The following is a 6,148-nucleotide window of genomic DNA, read 5'->3' on the forward strand; positions in this document are numbered from 1 at the left end:
TTGTGCGTGCGTAAACACTGTGTAATTTGTTCGTCTCCACGCATGCTGGTGCCATTATCAATGTCATCAAACTTGATCAGGCCAGTATAAGCACTTATCAACCTTTATCCGTCGTTACCTACCTTATTGGACACGATCCGCGCCTTATCGACCCTTATTGGTCGGTATCAACCTTATCGAAATTGATCCAATCCTTATCAACCCTTATCTGTTCTTATACACCTCATCGGAGTTGATCCGACCCTTATAGACATATATCGGTGCTTGTTAACCTTGTCGGAATTGCTCCGCCTATTAATCCCTTATCGCTCTTTAGCACCTTATCAGCTCATTGACTGCTTATCTGTGTGTTGCGCGACGTAAAACGGATTAGCCCTCGGAGAGTGTTGGGCTGCTAAGCGCGAGGACGCAGTATCGAATCCCGGCCACGGCTGCCACATTTCGATGGGGGCGAAATGCGAAAACACCCGTGTGCTTAGATTTAAGTGCACGCTAAGAATCCCAGATGGTCAGAATTTCCGGAGTACCCCACTACGGCGTGCCTAATAATCAGTTCGTGGTTTTGACAAGTAAAACTCCGTAATTTTAGTCTTCAAGAGATCGGTGGCATTTCGGTCGGAGGAGGAACGGCCCAATGGACGTCGCATCTCGCGACTACCGAAACGCATCACAGGTATGGCGTGTTTGGCATTAATATTTCGCAAAACCAGAATTTTTTTGACGTCTACAATGCTCTAAGCCGGCTCTACATCTGGTACTGAAGACAGCTTTTCTTCCACCATCCTCAAATATTTCAGCAATCTTCCATAGAGACTATGCTTCTCTCAAACTTTTTTTTTTGAAATGAAGAATAGTAGATGTTGGCGCCTTTATGAAGGCACCGACAACTATTTGTAACTTAGGAAAAGAAACAAATACGCGCAAGAAAGCGAATAGTGTCACAAAATATAGCACTCAGTAGAACATCAGATGTATATACACAATTCCTTTGGCATTTGTTTTGTACCGCCGGTACAACGCATTCATATGGTTCAGATATATTCACCTTCTCAAAGCATCGTTGTTTAGCCCATTCGGTACGACACTCGACTTCTCAGCGCGGGGTCGTAGGTTCGAAACTAACTACTGCCAAAGATTTCATGGGACAGCAATTATGTGGACACTGCAGGCACATTGTAACGTACAAGCGAAATTATTAAACACTTTTACGTGGGACGACGTTTCTTTCCGCCCCCGCACCCCAAAGTGAACAGGCCGCAGACGCTAACGTTACGCTTGTTTCAGACAGATACTAATTCAAACCCCGCCACGTTACACATCTTCTACACGGACGTCTACACCAACGACGTGTGCCCCTCGTGCGGCGACTCAGAGACACACGCACACGTGTTCTGGGACTGCAGAAACGCTACGCCCGACTCTACCTCGGACACGTGGGAGAAGGCCCTACGAAGTGCGCTACTCTAAGACCAGCGACGGACCGTCCAGCAGGCAGGCGCAGCGGCCGTCAGGTAGTCCCTGTCGGTCCCTGCGCGGGAGACACCCGCTGGGCGCTGACGCGTGTCCTGCAGTACCTTTATTAAAATTTATCGAATCCAGGCGCATTTGTGCCGTCGGAGTAACCCTCGCCCTCGCCGTGAGGTTCCGTATAAAGTCAAAGGGCGACAAAATCGGCGCCGCGTGCCGTATGCTCTATGTGCGAGTGAAAGTGTCCGAGGGTGAGCCGGCGAACGCGGCTCTTCTCCGGTGGTGGCTGCTTACGGTGCGGCCGTGCGGGTGCCGTATCTTGAAAGCGACCTGCGGCGGGGCCAAAGTGCGCGCCGGCGCGGACCTCATACTCAAAGCGATATTGCGATGTTTGCGGAGTGCGGGTAGGGCCGCTAGCCTCGTATGCGTTGTGTTTTCGACGTTTCGTTGTTGTTGAAGCTAGAAATGCACGAAGGTGAATGCGATCGCTGTTGCTGCCACGATTCCTCACTTCAGCATTATGATAGCTAGTTTCCGCACTCATCGAGTTGGATGTGTTCATGTTTGCCTTTACGTGACACCGTGCTTGTTAATTTAATTAGTAAGCGAATATTTACAAGCTTATCCGGCCGATAAAACCACTATCCTTACTTCTTATAGTTATCTACTCGCGATCGCGATCGGTGCTTCGCCTTTCAGGCGAAAGTGCAACTTTTTTTTCTTTCGTATTTAGTTTGTTTTATACAATAATTACTTTTTAGCCATTCGTCTTATGTGACAGACGGATGGACAGGCGTGTTCTTCGTTGAGTTGGCAGTGAAATGCTTACGCATTGAAAAGCGTATCTGATGTGCGGTACATGCTTCTTGCGGTTTGTTCGATGTGAACGCATAGCATTTCTAGGTCATTTGTGTACTTAACTGTGACCACATGCATTTAGCGGTATTTATCTTATTGTTTAAAAGGCGACATTAAACAGATGCTAGGGCCGTACTCTGTTTTCACTTAAAGTTAACAATGACTACCTCGTAGGCGTCAGAAAAGCAAAAGAAAAAATCTGCAAATTCATATTCATTTCATGATATTTGCACTTTCGCAGGAGCATAATAATTTCTATGCGGCCTATGTTCTAGATTCAAGAAGATTGTGAGCGAAACCGGAACTTACCCTCGTTCGGTGGCCTTCCAAGAGGTATGGTGGTTTTGGCAAATCTTAGGCCGGCCTTGGTGCTTTCAAACACAACCGCTGATCCGCTGACCAAGTGTCCGATATCTCCAATGTAGTCGCAGTACGTTACATTGCAGACACACACGAAGCTGCCCCAGCCATAGTCTCTCCGCTGACATTCGGGAGCTACAGCTGTGGTGAGGAATGAGTAATACTGGTTAAACTTTCGCACATTTGGCACAGCGACTGTTCACAGAAAAGTCAGTGCTGCAGCACAGAGCGCTCGTACTGATAGGAGAGAGCTTGCCTATTAAAGGCCTCTGGACACCAAGGAACAGAAAAGCGGACAAAGTAGAGCGTATAACTAACTTCCGGCCTGTTCACCAAGAGCGACCAGTGTTGCGAAAGTGCCCAGTAGGGCACCATTAATGAATTTTCAATATCGCCTGCTGAAGGTTGTTATTACCGGATATAAAGCCCACAATTGTAGCTGTGGCAATGAACCAATTTCTTCTCATGATGTTCCGCTTTCACAGGCCGCCTGGAACGCCCCACTACTGGCCCCAGTTCAAAAACTGCTGTCTTTAAGTAGTGCGCCTGTTGTTATCGGGTGAACTGGAGAAGTCACGCGAACACATAGATAGCAGGAGAAAGAGTCGCCTCCGATGCATTTCCGGATGTGCGAGGCAGAACGCTGAGCCCAGCATGAGCTCAGCTAAAAAGAGCGACAAGATTACAGCTGTCTGTAACGTGTCGTGTAAATAATAAAAAAAAAAACAGCCACGATGTTGGGATGTAGCGCTCTGTTTCTGTAGCGTTTCTGTAAAACACGGGATGGAACAAAATACCCACTGCAGTCGAACGCTTTTACAACGGATGCCTCTATATACAACAAAGGGACCCCTATAACGAAGGATTGATTGTCCCGACTGAATTCCTGTGCTTCGTATGGATTGTGAACGTCTGCACAACGAATTTGCTTGCACACCGAAGGATTTTGGTGTCCCCGATGAGTGACTTGTTGCTTTACGACGAAGGCCACGTAGCAGTGTCATCACTTGCTGACCGCAGTCGTCACTGAGGCGCGCTCTGCACTATCGCTAACGGCAGCACTAGCTACGCACTTGACGAACGCGCCGCTACCAGAACTAGTCCTGCTGCTCTGCTTCCTGAATCGCTCAACTCGTACGCCGCTTGTAATGCATCAGTGGGTGGGACAGCTCACAATACATCGCATCTGATGACGACGCCGTGATGTAATCGTAACTCATGACCGACGACGTCTTTAAAGCCATCTAGCGTGGAAAGAACGCGAATGTTTACGAAGACAACAGTGATGCAGAGCCTGCAAACGAACCACCACTTTTGACAGCATGGTAGGCGATAGCATCACTGGGCGATGCATGCACAGCTTTGCTTTGCGTAGCTCCTGCGTTTCATCGCTGAACGTGTTGTGAAACTCGATGCAATAAGGTAGGCCGCAGGCAGGTGAACTGTACGCACGCACACACGCACACACAATAGGGACTTATTTCACTGAGTCTCTCTTGAATTCATGTTGGGTAAATATTTCCTTTTATTTGCAGTACGTGCTTAGCCTGCTGTATTATGAGCCCTACGGTTAGTGACCTCTACGACGAAGTGACGTATTGACGAAGGATTTCGAGGTGCCCAGCTCTTTGTTATTTTGTTATAACGGCGTTTGATTGTAGTTTCCACGCACATGTACACATTTCAGTACTTGCACAATTTTATTTTCCCCTTTGTAGCGCTTTCTCCGCTGCAACATATTTTCCCTCACTCGCTGCGGTGGTGCAGTGACTTCGGCGCTGCGCAGCTAAGCTCGAGGGCGCAGGATCAAATAAGCCGGGCCGCGGCGGCCGCATTTCAATGCGGACGAAATGCAAAAGCGCCCGTGCGCCGTGCTAAACAAGCGACAGATGGTCAAAATTAATCTGGAGCCCCCAGTAAGGCGTTCCTCATTATGATATTGTGGTTTTGCCACGCGAAACCCCAGAAATTAATTAAATATTCAATCTCAGTAGTCGCTTCAACAGGTGCTGTTCAAACCTGCATGTCAGATTTCCCCGATGGAGGTCTTGCGGATTGAGCCTTTTCTGTCTTGTTCTCAGATTCTTGATGTATTTCTTCTTCAAGGAGCTGTGCAAAGCGAGAATAATGAAAGCAGGAACCAACTTTTCCACAAGTGGACGTGTATTCTTCAAGGCTGCATATGCTTTCCTCGGCACAGTATCTGTAGGTACGGTTCTTCTAAAGGCGGGAGAGAGTAAGGCGGGTGGGCGAGGCAATGACCGAGGGTGCGTTAGCGGCGAGGGCGTAGAATTCAAAAGAAAGGTGTACTACTCAACGTCGGTGGAGTGTGAGGTAGCGCTGTGTGTCATCCAGTTGATGTGTCACTGAAGGTTCCTCTTTTCTTAGAAAGGGCTTGGAAAAGTAGGGGGGGGGGGATTATCTGCTCCACTGGAAGTCGGTGAACTATCGTCTCTATGAAAGAGAGACGCTACTGCCGCTACGTTTAATCTCTCTTACGAGAGTATGTGCATTACAGATACAACAGGAGGAAATTCCATCCTCCCAGCCCGAAACTGAGCAGGGCTCAGGCTGTTACTTTCAGGCTTTTACAGACGAGATCTTACCTCACCCCCAGAGCGCTTAGTTGGATAGACCACAATTTCCCGCAGTCGTGCTCCAAATGCGGTCATGCGTGCTGCTCCTTCGCCCACATGCTCCGGCTGTGCCCGTACAACGCGGGCTCCGACTTTCAATACAAGGCCAAGTGGGACGACTTGCTGAAGAGCTCGGATTTCACAAACCAACTACAGGCCGTCCAGAGGGCCCGCGACGTTGCGGAGAGTCACCACCTCCCTGTCCTGTCGTGGGCGGAGCCACCAACTTGATTGCGGAGCCTTCGGTACCCCCCAATCAAGTTCGTCAGGACATTCTAATAAAGTTCTTGTCACTGTCACTGTTACAGAGAATGGAAGAAATATTATGAGTCACGTGTATTGAAAGCATTCATTATAACCTTTGAAGTCTCTTACGGAAGCTTTGGAGCTCTACTAGCGCATTTGAAGAATGGCTCAAGAAGTCTGCCCATTGTCCTAAAGGAACTAAACGTACCACAAGTTTAGGTACTGAGGGATTAGGGGCATCTTGTGCGCTATGCGTGGGCAAATTTCTGAAATTTTTACCTCGTTACACCCTTTCCCAGAAATTCTTTCAAGGCTTATGCAACGAAATTTTTCTTTAGCTAAACTGACTCTAAAGGAGTAGTTTACACTATTAAAGCTACCTTGGAAAAGCTGTAGGGCTGGGAATTGCCCAACGTTTTTATTAGCAACCTTTAAACAGCACCTAAACAGACGACGGCTGCACCCGATAGTAAGCGGAAATGACGTAATTTCCAGGACGTTGTCTCAGACATTCATCAGCGCGCCGCGGGCGGCGTATAATATCGGAGGTCTTACCGAGGAAGTCAGGCGTCACTTAGGGG

Source organism: Dermacentor andersoni, chromosome 2, assembly GCF_023375885.2.
Source record: "Dermacentor andersoni chromosome 2, qqDerAnde1_hic_scaffold, whole genome shotgun sequence".
NCBI classification, from domain to species: Eukaryota; Metazoa; Arthropoda; class Arachnida; order Ixodida; family Ixodidae; genus Dermacentor; species Dermacentor andersoni.